The sequence below is a fragment of the Schistocerca serialis genome, chromosome 3 (genome assembly GCF_023864345.2).
Source record: "Schistocerca serialis cubense isolate TAMUIC-IGC-003099 chromosome 3, iqSchSeri2.2, whole genome shotgun sequence".
Taxonomy (NCBI): domain Eukaryota; kingdom Metazoa; phylum Arthropoda; class Insecta; order Orthoptera; family Acrididae; genus Schistocerca; species Schistocerca serialis.
The window spans coordinates 357,747,526-357,767,774 of NC_064640.1; the positions used below are offsets into that span (position 1 = coordinate 357,747,526).

The window sequence follows — 20,249 nt, forward strand, 5'->3', positions numbered from 1 at the left end:
AGGCAAAACAATTTTCATATCTTTGTTCGATTCTATGGAACACACCACAGTAAATCTTAACAAATAGTCCAGACACAATTAGTAAATATTTTGTTTCAAAAAATGAGCAAATCAGTAATAATGGTTAGTGAGTATGGGAAAGATTAGTTTAAGAATACCATACATGGATAATCTTTATTTCAGTCTGAACATGCTAGAAAATTATATCACATGTCATTTTACACTTCATAAAAAATAATCATCACTTCAAGGTCTCTAGCAAGATCCAAATTCTTCCATCCAAACTTCATATTTTGCAATGTCTCCTGCTGACACACTTTTTTTTACATCTTGTTAATGCTTCATCAAAATCCTGCATAGTTACTGGTAGATCAACATCTTCTTTCTTGATTTTCTTAATTTCTTCTGGACTCCTGCCACATATTTTATGCCTCATTGCCATAAGGGCAGCATCCCTGAGAAGAGCACACAAAACATGAATAATTACACAAAGGTTTAATTTACTGTTTCAGGATCAAGTGGGGTGGTTTTTTTAGTAACATTTCATGCATTTTATACTGAGCTCTGGAATCTATAACACATTAGAATCCATAACTCAGTACCACAACATAGGTGACCTTCTGCCATTTGTGTTTGAATCCTCAGCATCAATTTGCATCTGAGTCAATACTCAAATGTCTGGTACAACTAAACTGAGCAAGCATTATTTTCTCTGATCTTGCCCGCTTCAAGTTTCTATACCATTCTGACAACAGCAATGATTGTCACTGCAAAGCACAACAGGTAATTAGTACTGGTTCATAAGCATCATGTGTCAGAAATATCAAGTGCTACAGTCTGATGTGACACCAGTTACTGTTTGTTATCACTTATTGTGTTCACTAGAGGCTGTGAGATAGACAGTGATATATTACAACTGTCCAACTGTACCATTTATTGCTATTTCATTGCATGATATACACTGCAATTTTTCACCATTTTAAATCCAATGTTTACTTAACACACAGCTTGTTGAAAAGCTATGATCTCTATCCATTGGCCTGCAATGTCATCTAAGTTGTAACCCATTGAGAATACTTATTATGTGATGAGGAAAAATTCCTTTCACTGTAGATAGAAACTGAAATTGCCAGAGAAATAGTGGAATGTGTTTTTATTTATTTATTCTGATACACATTCCATTTATCCATTATTGTGTGATCACACATGCTTGTGGAATGACTTGAAACTGTTAACTCATTTTGTATGTTTATGTCAATACAGAGTTTAAAATGTAAATTTCAGATATTACCTAAACACAGCCTTTGATTTATAAAATACAGTAACCATCTTTATAACTTACAGGACACAATGTGATTTATAAGATCTAATTAAAGAAGAAAGAGACAATAAAACAGCAAAACACAGGTAGATATGGAAAATGCTCTTACCTGTGTCTGTTAAAGAATTTGTCTAGAGAACAGAAACTTTTTCAAGATGAAACTGCTCCAGCTTACTTTTAAACATTCAGTTACTGCCTTGTAGGGATTTAATATGACTTGGAGGTGAGTTCAAGATTTTTGTGCTAGTGCATTTTACACATTTTTGCACTAGAGAAAATTCTTCAAGTTTTATTGTATGCCACATTTCCTTCTTGTGTTATGGCGATGGCCGTACTCATTCATTTATTTCATATTGAGAAGTATTGTGACGCATGAATGGCATGATCAAAAAGAGATTTTGAGAGGTAGTAATTAATATCTCTATTTGCTTCAAAAGATTAGGACATGAAATTTTTAGAGGCAGTCCACACACCACTCTGACAATCTTTCTCTGGATGATAAAGACTTTTTTCAGTATCAGTGAACTGCCGCACAAGATGAGCGACTGGAAGTAACCAAAATAAGCAGATTTTGAGACGTTGATGTCTCAGAGTTGGGAGATTATCCTTTTCAAGATTTGAAGGATGTGATGTTCACAGTTAAACCTGTTATTCATTAGTATCCCTAATTATTTCAAACAATATGCCCACTGTATCTGATGGCTCTCAAGTGCAGTGTTAATTTCTTATGGGCTTTCCTGATTAGAATGGAGGTAAATATAATTGGTTTTGATGAGGTTTATTGTCAGGGAATTTACTGTGAACCAGTTCAGAACATCTGCAAGTAATAATATGGCATTAAACTCTACATCTGTGGATGTTTTATAGTGTATCACAATGCTTGTGGATAAGAAATAGCAGGTGACTGAGGACAGAGTCTTGTAGGGCTCCATAATTTACCATTCCCCATTTGGACTCCAGCCCTCTTACCTACATGTTAATCCCATCTGAGATTATTTTCTCTTGTCTGTCATGTAGGTAGGATTTTAGCCTGTGGCTCAATTGTCCTCTGATTCCATACTGGCATCCATAATTCATGCTTCATACTGCACAGAATTTTTCCTCTTTGAAAGTTAAACAAGGCTGCTTGTTGTCTGTCAGACTTATTAACTCTAATTTGTTATATGATATATGAGAAAATGATGGTTTCATGAAGTAGCTTAAATCATAACAGTGAGCAGTGATTTATTCATATAATGGTCTATTATGTTACAGAGATAAGTGTGACCTGTTGTTATTTATGAAATGAAATTACTGTGTCAACCATTAGCAGTTGGGTCACTGTTACATAAGCTGCCATGCAGCATGACTGACAGTAGTACAGAATATTCAAAGTCTTTCAGTTAATACTATTACTAATATGTTTAACTACTTTATTTAGTATTTTGTTAGTGACAGTCTACATTTATAAGCAAGAATATACTGATCATTCATGTAATTTTCTGTGAGTCAACCACTGGCATAAAAACTTGATCATAACAGGGATATTACTAATTGCCTTGTGTAATGCTGAGGTAAACACAGATGGATGCCACTCATAACATGGTATTGTGATCACTGGCCTATTTATTTATGTCTCATGATGTGTGTGTTGTTCAGGTGATCTCCAAGATGCCAGTATGTTCTGGTGCATCATTTAACATAATGAAACAAGAAGCCTGATTTATTAGAGAAGATAACACATTTCTCTTACACTATTTTCTAAGGTGAATCCTGTAATGCTGAATGACATAATATGTATTGGTGTCAATGGATAAATTAGTGCACACACATGGGTGCAGAAAGACATGAGCAATCATGAATCATGAATTGTGTGCTCTCCAGCACTATTATCTCCTCCAGCACTGTTTCATTTTTCAAGCCATGTCACATCTGTGATATTCACTGGAAAATCATATTTGTCAAGTTGCTTTGGTTATCAGCTTCCCTCATTTAAATGGAAGAAAGATGGTCATAATGTTCTGCCTTAGTAGTGTACTTTGATTTTCAACAAATTGTATTTTACTTACCTACATACATTACTTATGTCTGATCCTGTGTAGCCCTTAAGGCTGTCAGCAACTTTGTTAGTATCTAGAGGAGGATCAACATTTACTCCTTCTAGGCGTAGTTTCACCAAGGCAGATCTTGTTTCATCTGAAACAACATGAAACATCCTGATATCAGTAATGACAATCTGTGTAAAAAAGGGTCCATTACACAAAGTCTGTGAAAGAGAAATTGGAAAGGAAGAAACTGCCACATACAAATAATATAGGATTTATTCTGTGTAATGAAGGCGAATTAATTCTCATCAGTAACACAGACTGTGTGGATACACCAAACTCTTTACGACATCCACTGTCTCTAAGTCAGTTTACGGAATGTGCTCAAATGATGCAGTGGGTTTAAGATACATAACATAGTCTTCACTTGTCCAGTAGAACAAACTCTGCATATACTCTGTGTAGAGTAATTTGTTTTCAAAATTATTTTATACGCATAACATCCTCAAGATCACTACACAAATCTTGGAAGAGAGCCAACAGGTGGATAATTTACTCCTTCCTGTGCATTGCTAGGTTTGTATAAATGTTAGGAAATGTCATTTTTCACTGTTGTATTATATTTATGAAAGATACTGCTGTTTCTGTTTCAACTGCTATTGATTAATGTCAACAAACTTCCTTTCACTGTCATTTCCTGTTGCATTTTTCACTATGAACGTACTATTTTTTGCTCCATTAAAATTTTTCTTTATTGTGGTAATGGAGGATGTCCGTGAAGAACTGTGAGACGTACTCCAACTGCCAGTATTGGTGTGGCGTACACGTGGTATTATTGTACTGAAATACGTGAGTTAGGGGCTTGTGGTTGGTGAAAATTACAAAGGGATGAGCTTCTACTGATAGGCGGCAGAATTTTACTGCCTTGAACAATGCAAGCAACTCACAATCCTTAGCACTCCATGTGTGTTGCCACTCTGAAAGCTTCCATGAGAAGAAACTGAGCATCTGCCAGCTGCTGCCAATGCGCTGTTGAAGCACTGCACCTATAGCTGTCTGGTTAGCATTCATGACCACAGCCAGTTGAGCGTCGTGCACCAGGTGAGAGAGCAGTGTCACTTCTGCAAGGCTTCGTTTGGAGTTAATAGATCCTCTCTCCATTGCATACTACCAGTTAACAAGGGTCTCTCCCTTCAAGGTAGGAAAAAATGGTTCAAATGGCTCTGAGCACTATGGGACTTAACATCTGTGGTCATCAGTCCCCTAGAACTTGGAACTACTTAAACCTAACTAACCTAAGGACATCACATACATCCATGCCCGAGGTAGGATTCGAACCTGCGACCGTAGCGGTCACGCAGTTCCAGACTGAAGTGCCTAGAACCGTACTGCCACACTGGCCGGCTTCAAGGTAGGACCACGTAGCACCACAGTCAGAGGTTCCAGCAATGTGGTGGCATTAGGCAGATGGCACCGATAAAAATTTATCATGTCAAGATAGTGGCGTAAGCCTTTGTGTGTCTGTGGGTGCACCTTGTTCAACATCCCCTGCACCTTACCCAGTAGTGGCTCTGAGTAAATGCCCTTGAAACTCAATTTGTGTGACCCCAAACATAATTTTTGAGGGATTAATGACTATGCCGGCCTCGCTCAGCCACTGAAAGATGGTCGTTATGTGGCAGTGATGGCATTCAGATGACTTTGAATAGATGAGGATATCAGTGAGGTACATAAAATACCACAAATATGCCTCGTAAAATGCCATCCAGTAAATGCTGCTATGTCTGGGCAATATTCTGTAGACCGAATGACAAGTATAAGCTTTCAAAAAGAATGAAGGGCATTATAATTACTGTTTTCTGAATGTCTTCAGGTACCACAGGGATCTGCATGAACACCTTCGTGCAGTTAATTTTGCTAAGTATAACAGAGCCCACCAAGGCGTGGCTACATTTCTATAGGCGTGGTTTGAGGTATCGGTCTGGCACCGTTTGTACATTTAAGGTAGGTAGTCTCCTCATGGGCATGGCACGGCCGACTTCCTTCCCCGTCCTTCCCTAATCCGATGAGACTGATGACCTCGCTGTCTGGTCTCCTTCCCCAAAACCAACCAACCAACCAATCTCCTCATGGGCACCAAAAATTATCTATCTTTGGCACAAATTGCAAGGCAGAGGACCATTGGCTACATGGTGGACGAACAATGCACTGTCACAACACGGCCTCGAACTCAGCCTTTACTACAGCAAGTCACTCGGGTGCAAGTTGATGTGGACAGCATGAGGTTGGTGGTCCACATGTAGTCATAATGTGGTGGACTGCTGAATGTTCGACATGCCTCAGTGCACAAGGCAGACAAGTGGGCTCTGGAAATTTGTCCAGTATATCTGCATATGGTCTGGGGAACTTCACTAGTTTAACACTGAACGAGGCAGCCAGCTGTTACTGTAACTCTATTTTCAAATTTGTTGTCAAATCAGAAGGGCACTTGTAATGTCAGCTAATATGTTGTTGTGACCAAGGAAATTCGCACCCCGGATTGGTTTGTTGACATCAGCCACAACAAACTTACAAGGAAAGGTGCGACACAGTCCAGGATCCAAATTTCTGTGACAAGTGCTGTACATTTTTATTGTTGAGTTGTTTGCCACCATAAGAGATTGTCTAGGCCTTCCAGCAAGCTCTTAGCATAAATCAAGGCGAAAGAGACAGATTGGAACCCATGCAGATGAGGTACTTCACGCTGCTAGGCCATTCCATTTTGAGGAGATGCCTGGATATTGCACTGCAGCTGGGTGAACCTAGGCCCATTTGCAGCTGGCATTTGGGTGCAAGCAGAGAGGCCGACACTTTGTCGCTTTATAGCTAAAGCAGGAATGATACCAGCAGTGCCCACTCAGCTGATGCTCTAATGTTGTCGGCTTACCACCAGAATGGCTGGTAACACGCTGATGGTGGTGGGAGCCAGATCGGTGGTATCGAAATCTGTGCCACTATGGGGACTGCTGCTCTCTGTTTGTGAGTGTGCCAACTGGTCGACCTGTGTACTGCCACCTTTGCAGCCAGGTCTCGAACTAGGTAGGGCAGGTTGGCATCTGTACTGGTAACTACGGCAGACACATATCACAACAAAGCCAAATTTGCAGGCACGGCAACAGCATTGTAGGCTGCCACGGCGGTGGTATTGGGTGTTGTTGCCGGTGCGTCACACACCCTATCAGCCAAGTTCATGACAGTGTCCAGCTGCATTTCTGTTTGTGCAGCAATGGCTGCTTGCACTTGTGCTGGAACGCTGCGCATCCAGACAGCATGCAATAGCAAGTCTAGGACCATGTCGGACTGTGCGAGGCTCTGAAAATGGCGCAGGAACTGCGATGGCCTCCTGTCATTGCACATTGAAATAAGCAGTTCTCATAATATGCAAAGATCAGCACATTCCTCAAACTGGGGAACTATCAAGAATGGGGTTCCACAAGGGTCAGTCTTGGGTCTGTTGTTGTTCTTAATATATATTAATAACTTGCCATTCTATATTCATGAAGAGGCAAAGTTAGTTCTCTTTGCTGATGATACAAGTATAGTAATCACACCTGACAAACAAGAATTAACTGATGAAATTGTCAATAATGTCTTTCAGAAAATTACTAAGTGGTTCCTTGTAAACGGACTCTCACTGAATTTTGATAAGACACAGTAGATACACTTCCGTACAGTAAATGGTATGACGCCATTAATAAATATAGACCTTAATCAGAAGCATATAGCTAAGGTAGAATATTGAAAATTTTTAGGTGTGTCCATTGATGTGAAATTAAATTGGAAGAAACACATTGATGATCTGCTGAAACTTTTGAGTTCAGCTACTTATACAATAAGGGTCATTACAAATTTTGGTGATAAACATCTTAGTAAATTAGCTTACTACGTCTATTTTCACTCATTGCTTGCATATGGCATCATATTTTGAGGTAATTCATCACTGAGGAATAAAATATTTATTGCACAAAAGCGTGTAGTCAGAATAATAGCTGGAGTCCACCCAAGATCATCCTGCAGACATTTATTTAAGGATCTAGAGATATTCACAGTAGCTTCTCAGTATATATACTCTCTTATGAAATTTGTTATTAACAACCAAACCCAATTGAAAAGTAATAGTAGTGTGCATAACTACAATACTAGGAGAAAGGATGATCTTCACTATTCAATATTAAATATAATTTTGGCACAGAAAGGGGTGAATTATACTGCCACTAAAGTCTTTGGTCACTTACCAAATAGTATCAAAAGTCTGACAGATAACCAACAAGTATTTAAGAAGAAATTAAAAGAATTTCTGAATGACAACTCCTTCTACTCCATAGAGGAATTTTTAGATATAAATTAAGAAAAAAAGAAAAAAAACAAACAAAAAAATTATTAAAAAAATTAAAAAAAAAACAAAAAATAAAAAAGTTGTTATATTAACTCAATTATGTTGTTAAATTAACTTAATTATGTCATGTATTGGAAAATTTGACTCGTTCCACATCATTACAAAATATCGTATTCATGATCCATGGAACTAGTATTAATCTAATCTAATCTAATCTAATATAATCTCTCCTGTTGTCGCAGCAACTGATTCACCTGTTGTTCCCGCAGTGATGCAATTCACCTTATTAACTCCTCTGTTAGTCACTTATATGAAGACTATGTCGGCGTGGTGGTGATATCCCACACTTTGGCTGCATAGTCTTGATCTAGCTGGCTCATGACATGTCCAAATTTGGCGAGGTCACAGGTGATGTTGCTCATGAAAACTGCCTCCACTTGGCTGAACCACATGATTGGGCCACGGGGCCAAATGGAGGGCAGCCTAACCAAAACACACATCCTGCGCTTTCTGCCACTCCCGTAAACTTGTTCTCCAGTCTCTGGTTGCGCACTAGCAGCTCAAGTATCGTCTGTTGTACACTGTCTATTGTCTTTTGCAGTTCTTCCAAAGCTGTCACCTTGCTTTAGCGCCTAGTTCACGAAGTTTTGTTCGTGAACTCACTCTTCATACGCGAGGACGAAAGCGTTAGATCACTTGTGGTTCTGCATCACTCATACTGATGAAAGTTCATCACCGCGTATTTAGCGTAGCGATCGTGTTGGGGTCACCAGTGAAGCGGGAACGTGTGGGTATCGCCGCTTACATGTCAGTTGTAGAGTGATCCGACTTTACTGACACCCACGCACTTTGTTCGACGGTGTGGTAACAGGAAATTGATAAGTACACTTTCCGAAAATTATTTTGTCAAATGAGTAAATGAACAAGTGACAAAAATGAAATTGATTCGCAATGTCCATTAACCGTCGATCGCGATAATTGTCTTTGCATAACAGTTCCGCTCGAACACCGACCCCAGACGGTGTACCCTCCTCGGTGACGAGCGTGTCGTCTGGTTGTGTGAGGGCAGGAGAACAGTGGAAGCATGTCCGGAACGAAACGAATCTTTTTCTCGTGATCGTGGGGGTGCTGTGTGTTTCGCAGACATGATGAAGCAAAGGGAGAGTGAAAAACAAAGATCCGTATGAGTCTGTGGGGAGCTCGCGTTAAGCTCGACCCTCCTGATCCACGGACTGAAATTACAGAATCTCGAAATTCGCGTCTGTACTATACGACAGCTCAGTTCGCACTGCCGTTGCTTCTTCTGCTGACTCGCATGTGTGCGTGCCACGTGGGACCGTCGTGACAGCTCTGGTCCTTTCACGCATTTTTGCGGCACCGCTTCCACAGACGCACCTGGAGCGATATTAGTTTGTTTTATTCACAGTGCATAGTTTAATTTTTATTCCCACGTATTTCTTCGAAAAAGTGAATTGTACCTTTGTATTTTACTTTCTAGACTAGTGTTTACTATCTTAAGGTTTTTTGTATAAGTCTTAGTGCATTATCTTTGTGGGAGCCAACATTCTAGTGCAGTTTTGACCCGTCATAAGCACTACAGTTATGTGATTCAATTTGGATCTCGTGAACACTGGAGACAGTTCTCGCATAGTCAGTGTCTGGTAGTCTCAGCAGAGCGATGTGTGTGTAGTGGGAGGGGGGGGGGGGTGAAATTCACATTAGGGGGACTTCCGGTAACATGACCTCGATTCTCTGCCATGACATTTGGAGCACTGCAAAATTATCAGTACATCATCTCGCTTTCTTATCGAGTGATTTAATGTCTTCCGTATTTGATTTCGTTTCGCAGTAAACAGAAGTGGGTTTCATCGCATTGTGTTCCTGATATATGACTTCCTGTGTGTATTGCACTCTTTGAACTGCACTGTGAATAAGCTGATTGTATTCTGCTCGATTTTTGCTTGCATCTGTATTGATTGTTGGAGTAAATAATTCCATATTTGTTTTCGTTTCATATAAAACAGAAATTGGTTTTGCTGTTGACATTTGTTCCTGCCTACGAATACGAATGTGAACTGCCCAGTTTAAGTGCATTTTAAGTATATTTCTCATATCCTACTTTATTTTAGTTCACATCCATTCTTCATCTTTCTCCCATTTCACCCAGTGACTTACTAATATTTTTCCCACAGTTGACCATACATTTACTATTTAAATTTACGAAAATCATCATATGTTGTCTTACAAACTTTCCTCAAAGTTATATATATTTTTGATTACAGTTCTTTATAAATCTATCCTCACTATTTATTGAATTGTTGAGGAATGAAGATAACACTGTTTTAGAAGTTTTTGTTGGTGTGATATACCCGAAAAATGCAGGCATGTTCAACGCCACTAGAGTTTCTCACATTCATATCGTGTATCACTTTTCTTCTTCCTTGCTTTACACACTGCACAACTTCTGGGGGGGTGTTTTCTTGATGGGATTGGGGAGAATAAACCAAACAAAACCTGAAAGTGTTTGCTTAAAACTCGTAAAATATCGAAAGAAATCGTGTGTGGTACTCACCACCAAACAGACTGATTTCTCAACTTTCCAATGGTATATTACATTCATGCCATCTAGTAACAGCGAAGAAGAAACACTAAGGAGGCGCTATAGCTGCTCGGTCCGTCTCACAGCTAGCAATGTAATGACGGACTTGAAACCTGTGGCTGGCTGTGACACAGCTGTATAAGCTGTATAATCCAATGGGTTTATGGGGACCTCCATTTAGCAGCTTTTGACAGTAATGCTATTCAACTTTATTACATCTTTTCACGCAATGTGTATGTATTTCTGCATTGAACTGTGTTGCTTCTTGTCACTGACCAGGAAAGTACTTGGGCTCGAACAAACAGAAATACACCAAAATAGTGTGAGAAATAATGTAAAGGTCTCTTATTGCACTATTGATACTCCCGCATCTGCAAAACTCTGCAGTCGTCCGTTAGAGGCACTGCGTATGCCATGCCGCATTGCACTCTGACCTGCCGGTACGCCAGTCGGGACCAGTAGGGACGGTGCAGCGTGCCTCTGAAGTTGCGTTTTGTGACATTATTTGTGTATTGAAGCGTCAGATGGGTCGGCGATTGATAATCAATCCTGCTAATGTATTGCGATTGGTTGAGAAGAAGTTACGAAGAACCCTTCTTCGCGAAGATGGTATTGGTGTAGAAGACGAATGATTCGCATGATTTCTGGTGTCTATTATAGCGCAGAAATATGAGCATAAGTTAGAAACAGATACTGTTTTTACACTAACACATAATGATGATGATAGGGATGATAATGACGAACAACTCATTGCAAACGGTAGTGCTACGGCAAGTGCGGGAAGAGGCGATGGAAGCAGTGACAGTGAATACCAACCGTCTCCTAAGAAGAAGGTTAAAGTTGCAAGTATCATCACGGCGTTTGATGACAACACACTCGAGAACATGTACGATGATTATTACGTAAGAGGTTTCGACACATACGACAAGCTTCTGAAAAGATATCCTAAACTGAAGTCTAAAAGCAATATTAAAAACATACTGGATTACGTGGCAAAGAAAAGAGAAGGAAATACAGTTTTCAAAGGAAATCGTACACTGCTGTTCAAGACCATCAAGGAGCGTGTAATGGCGAAATTCGATGAAGCGCGAGAATGCGGTTCCACCGTTCATTATTGGCATTTACAACATTGGGCATTGGACGTAGCCAGAAATCTCGGGTGTACAAACTTTACAGCTTCACTAGGATTTATTACTAATTTGAAAAAGGAGTATAGGATAACATCACGCCGTATCACTATGCTCCAAGCACAAAAAGATAAGGATGACGAAGAAGAGCTGATTGAAAGAGCTCAAACGTTTGTTGCTGACGTCAATGAGCATGTCACGAGAGAAAACATCGATATTAGTTCTGTATGGAACTGTGATCAGTCAGTTCAACTATGAACTTTCTTGTGACAGAACACTATCCACGAAAGGGGAGAGAAACACTGTCGCGGTGTTGCAATCAGTTAACTGTGCAACACATACACTGCTGGCCACCGTAAATGCAACACCAAGAAAGACAAGAGGTAGCACAACAAAATTTATTTTGTAGATAACATGTTGACCAAGTATCAAATGATTACGTTTACAGACGTCTGTGACATGTGGTTCCTGCCAGAATCAGTAGCCAGAGTAGCCGCCATTGTTGGAGATCACCGCTGCCACACGTCTCGGCATTGAGTCAAAGAGACGTTGGATGTGTTCCTGGGGTACAGCAGCTCAAGCAGCTTCCACGCGTTGCCAAAGATCATCTGGTGTGGCAGCTAGGGATGTAATCTGGGTCACTCGTTGAGCAACCATGGACCACATGTTTTCTATCGGCGAAAGATCCGGAGAGCGAGCCGGCCAGGGAAGCACTTCAATCTGGTTATTGACGAAGAACCTTTGGACAATGCGTGCCACGTGTGGTCGCGCATTATCCTGTTGAAATACGGCTGTGGCCGAGCCCTGAAGGTAAGGAAGGACAACTGGCTCCAGCACCTCGGATATGTAGCGCCGACTATTTAAAGTACCGGCAATGCGTACTAGAGGCGTGCGAGAGTAATATCCAATACCGCCCCATACCATAATACCCGGTGCAAGACCAGTGTGGCGGTGCATAATGCAGCTGTCCAGCATCCTCTCTCCACGGTGTCTCCACACTGGAATTCGACCATCGTGGTGCTGCAGACAGAAGCGTGCCTCGTCAGTAAAGACAACGTCATTCCATTCTGCCGTCCACATCCGTCTGTCATCACACCATTGTCGACGGAGACGTCTGTGGTTCTGCGTCAATGGTAGACGAAGCAATGGACGTCTTGCGGACAGACCACTCTGCTGTAAACGGCGTCGAATGGTACACGCAGACACTGGATGATGCGTTACAGACGCAATGTGCTGTACTATGGTTCGGGATGTCACTGAGCGATCCGTCACTGCCATGCGCACAGTTTGCCTATCAGCACGTGCAGTGGTGCACCGAGGTGAATGCGATCGACCACGTCGGTCCGTCGTACCCTCCTGCACCCAACGGTCACATATCCGCATTACAGTTGTTTGGTTTCGTCCAACATGACTAGCGATTTCTCTGTATGATAATCCACAATCTCGGTAAGCCACTATCCTTCATCTGTCGAACTCGGATATTTGATCAAACGATGTTCGCTGTTGTCTACGAGGCATAACTGATCGTCTTGTGAAACAACCACAAGGTAAACACACGTGCCGAACGTACACTCGTCGAAATTGCCAAGCCTTAAATGGCGCTATGAGGTGGCGCCACAGGCGCGCATGATGTTCGTCTGCGCTGAAATTCTAATCAGTTGCATATCTCATCACTGCAATTCCACGGTGTAAATTTCACTTGATTCGGATGCTTCCTTCAGGGTGTTGCATTTACGGTGGCCAGCAGTGTAGTTACACGAGCGATGTTGCTATATCAATGGACGATTCCACGAATCCAGTGGAAAGTTTGGACCCCGCGTGTCAAGGGAAATAGAAACGCGGTGCCCTCCAAATGCCGTCGTCGATGCAAGTGTGAATGGGAAGATGACGAAACAACATCTGAAGACGTTTTTTCTGTCAGTTTTGAATCCACATTTGTCGAGAAAGTCATTAGTACTTTGTGACTCCTGGTCTGGACATAAGGATGAACGAGTACTACTGGAAGCACCTGGTGGAAAACATGTAGATTTAAAAATCATTCCGCCTAAAACTACAAAATATGCACAACCACTGGATGTGTATTTCTTCAGGCAATATAAAATATATGCCGAGAGAATAAAACACTTCATTAAACTACGCTCCAGTAATATGCAGCCGAAATTGCACGACAGGTTCTTTATCATGAATATGCATTCTGTCATTTACAATCAGTTATCTGCGGGAGTGTACAGACCAATGTTTCGTTACGCGTGGCAGAACGCTGGCTACGATATTGGTGAATCATCCAACAACTTTAAAAGTGTCATTGACGTGGCGTTCAACACTGATATAGAATATGCAAATACGCCATGCGATCAACTTGCATTTCTTCACTGTGCGTTTTGCAGTCATTCGTATTGCTCGGAGCATTTTAATGACATTCCGCATTTACATTTATAGTTAAGATTGCTGCATTGCGTATGGCGTCTACAATTACATCTACAGTGATATCTAGAGCATGACTGCAGAGTTTTGCAGAAAAACGACACCCACCAGCACATTCAGAGGAACATAACGGTCCTGTAACCAAACGTTCATACAGATCTGTTTGTTCGAGCCCAAGTACTTTACTGGTTAGTATGTTTTGTAATATTAGTGACAGAGTTCTTAGTTATTGTGCCATATATTATAACTAGAAAAATTATTCTACGTCGAAGTACATATTTGTACATCGGATTGTGTGCTATAGTTTGAAAACACTTTCACTGAACTGAATACTACTGCATCTAGCAAACTCTAGTTATAGAGGATTCACTAGTAGATCCAATTATGAAAGCTTGTGTGTGTGTGTGTGTGTGTGTGTGTTTGTGTGTGTGTGTGTGTATGTGTGTGTGTGTGTGTGTGTGTTTGTGTCTGTGTTATTTCCTATCAAATTTTCACTGGTGTGGAAGGATGATTGTAGTGCATTGCATTGTCAGTAGTCCCTGTTACAGGTGTCCGTTACTACGTCCACAAAGGATACTTAATGGCAAGAAGCAACACTGTACAAAGCAGAAATACATACTTACTTCATGACCAGATGTAATAAAGCTGACTACCAATTATGTCAAAAGCTGGTAACATGGAGTATTCCATTAAATGTGAGAAGTATAAAAATGGATGCAATCTAAAGTAAAGCAGAATACTAGCAACAAACTTGTAATACCTTTAAACTGAGCAGTGCACACACAGATTAGTAAGCAGGAACAAATTTACATGAGTACATACTACACTATCCAATGAAACAGTTTCTATTTTAGTCCTACATGAAACAAAAATAAACATGAAATCAAATACTCCACATAATATTATGGATGCATGCAAAAATAAAGAAGAATATGAGCACATATTCACAATGCAATTCAAAGAGTGAAATATACACAAGAAGTATAATCAGGAACACAGTGTGATGAAATCATCCTCTCTGTATTGTCATGTCAGATGATTTTTTTTAGATTTTGCCATATGCTAAGGTACAATCATTAACACGTGTAATGTATCACGAAGCAAATACCGTCCGCACTGGCGGAATGTTACGTGATACCACGTTCTTATACGTTTGTGACTATTACAGCGCCATCTATCACACAGCGAAAAAAGTGGTCCAACTAAAATATTCATATTTATTTATGTACTACACGAATACGTAATAAAAATGGGGGTTCCTATTTTTAAAAAAAAAAACGCCGTTGATATCCGTTTGACCTATGGCAGCGCCATCTAGCGGGCCAACCATAGCGCCATCTGGTTTCCGCCTTCAAGCTAGACAAGTTTCGTTCTTTGTAGTTTTTTCGTTTGACGCTTATTTCGTGAGATATTTGGCCCGATCACGATCAATGGACCACCCTGTATATTAAAGGTTCTTTTTTTTACCTTAGTATTACTTAGCATCTGGAGCTTCTATTTTTCAGCGCTGAATTGAATGTCTGGCTTTTCTGGGAGCCTGCAATTGAATGTCCAAAGTTTCTACAAGTGCGACATGCCTCTTGGGAAATTTCTTGATATTAAGTTTCTCTGTACCTCTCCAGAGTTCTTATTACACCGTCTACCATCTCATAGCAAAAGTTAAGGTCTAATGTAACAGCCTAAAGTTGGCGTGAAAGCGAAACAGTAATCTCAAATACAGGGGTTGTTACCGTCAAAGGTAAGCCATCGTCGAATAGAAACCAGAAGACTTGTACTTTCCGATTGCGGAGAAGGTCCGTCAATTACTTAAAAAAAAAAAAAAAAAAAAAAAAAAAAGAAAGCTGTACACTATAGTGAAAGAGCTCTTTGAATTGGAGTGCATCAGACTTTGAAGCCAGCGTGTATCATTAAGATTTTGAAACCATTTTTGCCTTCGGATGATTTCAAGGACAGTTCGCTTGGTAAGTTCCAACCCTTTTGCTGACTCACTCACTTACAAAACTGGTAATACTACTTACATCTTTCATCATACTGCGAACACTAGGCAAGCTGCAGGCCTCCACGGTAGCTAGGTTTAGTTTATGTTATGCAGAATGCATAAAAGTCGCTAGAAGCAGGAGTTACTTTAATCGAAATTGTACACCACTTAACTTTCAAGACATGTTGGCATCTCCGTCATAACCTTCACATCTCAAGTTGTGAACTTGAACTATTTGATCGCTTAATGCAGCACCAGTCAAGTCAATTGCAGACAGGAAGCTTATGAAATCTCCATGCACTGTGCTGTTAGTACATCGAAATACCTGATACATACACTAAATTGTCCTGCACCACTGGTATCCTATTTCGTCGCCAAGGGTAGCATAATATTTCGCTTCGTCGACTTTGGTTCAAATGGCTCTGAGCACTATGGGACTCAACTGCTGAGGTCATTAGTCCCCTAGAACTTAGAACTGGTTAAACCTAAGTAACCTAAGGAAACCACAAACATCCATGCCTGAGGCAGGATTCGTACCTGCGACCGTAGCGGTCTTGCGGTTCCAGACTGCAGCGCCTTTAACCGCACGGCCACTTCGGCCGGCTTCGTCGACTTTGTTGAGTACCTTTCTTATTATGACAGAATGGTAACAATCAATCATCTAATTATGAGCTTTTTTGCTCAGATATGTAGCATTTTGCAGCGCTGTCTCTAATTTTTTTTTGGAGAGATGAATCAACTGAGTCAACGCGAAATTTTAAAACGGCTTGAAATTTTCCTTGGCCGATTTCATCACTTCATCTCGGCGGCCTCTTAACGGTATATTTGGTCGATAACATAGTATAATAGTATTTACTATAGGAATCAGCCACACTCTCTTTGATTTAATCATTTTCAGTTTCTCTCCGTTTCGATTAAAATATTGGCAGCCTTTTCAGGGTTTTCATATGAACTTTCGAAATGTGTACCAGACAAAGAAACGACGCACCAAGTAGGAGTTATGTAAATTGCTCACAAATTGGTATTCATCAATGTATCGAAGGAAAATGCAAAACTGTAAACTTTGACTGCCGGTGGATGAATGTGTGACACTGCAGCACGGTTTTACTGCGCAGCTGGCAAGGAGAATAAACAGGGGACACGTCAATACTAGGACATAAAATCTTTGCGAGTTTCATTCTGTGGATTCAATTAGACAGCAACTGTACCTCGTAAATGGGCGCGCGAACAGTATACGTAGATATCAGCATTTGAGAAAGGACGTGTAGTTGTTCTGAAAGAAGCTGGTTGGAGTAATCGATGAATTGCTCGACGTTCGGATAGGAGCGATGCTACTATTCGATGATGTTGGCAGGAATGGATTAACCATGGCAGAACACGATGTCAAGAAGGAACAGACGACAGAACATGAGGACCGAGCAATCATCAGAACCACGGATTCATCATTATCATAGAAGCAACGTGCAACTGGTGCTTCATTGACCACAAGGACCATCAATAGGCGGCTCACAGAAAGGGGGCTGAGCTCACGGAGCTCCTTGCACCGACTACCATTAACCTCTGTACACCAACAAGCCTGTCTGCAGTGGTGTCAGCCACTTTCTGCCTGGAGTAGAATTGTCTTCAGTGATGAGTCGCGCTTCAAACTAAGCCTTGATGATCAGCAAAGACGTGTCTGGAAACGCCGCGGACAGAGTGGGATATCAACCTGACTCTCACCCGCCATACAGCCCGACAGTTAGGGGTGATGGTCTTGTGTGCCATTTCATTTTTAGCAGGACCCCTTTGGCAGTCATCGCGGCACCCTTACAGCAAAGCTGTAGGCCGACGATATTCTAGGCCTCGTTTTGTTATCCTTCACGGGAAGCCATGCTGGGCTTACATTTCACCAAGACAATTACCTTCCGCATATAGCGAGAGTTTCAGCTGCTTATCTTCGTGCTTCCTAAACCCTACCTTGACCAGCAAGGTCGCCGGATCTCTCCCCACTTGAGAATGTTTGGAGCATTACGGGCAGGGCCCTCCAAGCACCTCGGGATTTTGACGATCTATCGCGCCAGTTAGACAGAATTTGGCATGATATCGCTGAGGAGGACATATATCAACTCTTATCAATCAGTGCTAAGCTGTGTAACTGCTTGCTTAAAGGGCCAAAGGTGGACCAATGCGTTGTTGACTTGCTAAATCTGTGAAGCGCTTTCTCTTGAATAAATCGTCCAAATGTTCTGAAACTGTAATGGCTTGTTTGTCTGTAGATGCACAGAACATCTACCGATTTCTGTCATATTCAGGATTCTTTTTCATTTTATATTAGAGTGTATTTGCAAAGTGGACGAGTGGCTAAAGATCCTAGCGCTACAGAATGCTTTCCCCTACCACCTGGACCAGAAAATAGTACGCAAGACAAACATTATGCACCATTCTGTTTTTGGCTACAGACAGTATTTCTTTAGCCAATCCAATTGAAACTTTCTTTCTTGTCTACTCTGGATATTCATAATTCGAGGTGGTTCTGAAGACTGTGTCAGATGTTAATACTTTTCCTCATCGCTAAGTGCTTTTCCTGTTACATAAGAAATATCGAAACGATTTTCAGGTCAGGTAATGTATGTACTAGCCACTCCCTATAGCACTGGGTCGGGCTCTGTTAACAGCAGCCAACAAACTGATGCTTGTACACGAAGTAGAGAATCGTGCACGATGATTCACATGGTTCAAATGGCTCTGAGCATTATGGGACTTAACTTCTGAGGTCATCAGTGTCCTAGAACTTAGAACTACTTAAACCTAACTAACCTAAGGACATCACACACATCCATGCCCGAGGCAGGATTCGAACCTGTGACCGTAGCGGTCGCGCGGTTCCAGAATGAGGCGCCTAGAAACACTCGGCCACCAGCGGCCTGCGCGCACGATGAAATCAACAACTTACCAACTAAACTAACTCTGCGGAGCTACTCTACAGGGTTATTTAAAAATAGTCAAAATTCCTTTTAATGGGTTAGAATAATACTCAGCAGCTTCGAAATCCCGAAAAAAATCAGCTGCACAAAAGTTACACATCTGATAACCTACTTGACCGAAATGTATGAAATAGCTGGTGCTTTGCGCGATTTCGAAGTAGGTCCGATAGTAAAAGTTGTTCTTATGGATGAGTACTTTAACCTGTAAAAGATTATTTACCGATTTTAGGTAAATAATAGAATATAAAACTATGAAATTCAGAGCAGTTGCAGGCGTGCGAAGAAAGCTAGTTTAAAAAGAATTACAAACCGAAGAAACCCGATGATTTATGTTGTATTACATTATTTACATTAAGTTTCACTTCACGCTGTCCCTTGTAGGTCCAGCAGGGAGGAACGAGTGCTCAGACTCGTGTCCACAGGCAGCCACACCACACCTATCGAAAGATCAACGAAATCAACCGAACAAAAAGTCACAAACCCGACTAATCGCGTTTATATGAATTTCATTTAAAACATACAAAATAATCAGAAGGATGCACCTGATGAACGTTTGTGTTGACAATAAGAAGTAGCTGGCATTGTTTTCGGGTAATATTGGTCCATTTTCGCGCGATTCGGCCTCTTCTTTTGCTGTTAAAAAAAAAAAAAGTAAGAAAACCACTCATTGTTTACTGCACACTACTCTCTCATATACCACGCGGGACCCCGTCGCGGGCGGCTCTGCGGCGGTAGCAGTTGGGCGTCGCTGTTGGTGCATCGCCAATGAGTAGCGTGCGAATTAAAGACTCATTATGTAAACAGCTTCTTAAGTAATTTAAAAGTTGATAACATATTATACCTACTTAAAATCGATTACGTTAGGATAAGTAATGAAAATTGTACTAAGAAAGAAGGACAATACGAAGTATTGTATCTGGGTAGACCCTGATGCTTTATTTTGTGAGGGGGGGGGGGGGCGGGGGGAACCTTGAGCCACTTAACCCACCCCCTGCATCCGCAACCGTTGCTACACTTTAAAAAAGTTTATTTATTTTACCACGTATGCTGGTTATTACTCCAAATGCATTTCCATGTTTTATACTGTGTGGAATTCTCTTCTAGCAGCAAGCACACGATTCGGACCAGGCGAACTGCAGTGGCCTTCGTTTCCTGGAGCTCAACCTCGTGGACAGAGCCACATATCAGGTCGAGCGTGATCGTATGGTTACTATAGCAACTAAGATGTCACCTTCTTGAGGTTTTCTGTGGAGGCGGCATGCAGTGATGTAGATGGGAATTTTATTCCCGGCTGCTTCCAGCTCAAGGCTGTAAAGCAGAGTTTGTTGTGTGTGTGGAGCACGCATAATGCATTTGGCGGTATATGTATTAAATCTGAACCCCGCTGATGATGCAGTATGTATTTTATTATTTTGTATGGCAATGAGAAAGATTCCCA

General features: G+C 41.1%; 1 pseudogene; it reads right to left on the reverse strand.

Moving 5' to 3' along the window:
- Positions 1-255: 255 nt before the first annotated feature.
- Positions 256-20,249, reverse strand: part of LOC126470856 (katanin p60 ATPase-containing subunit A-like 1) — a 57,130-nt pseudogene continuing 37,136 nt past the window's right edge.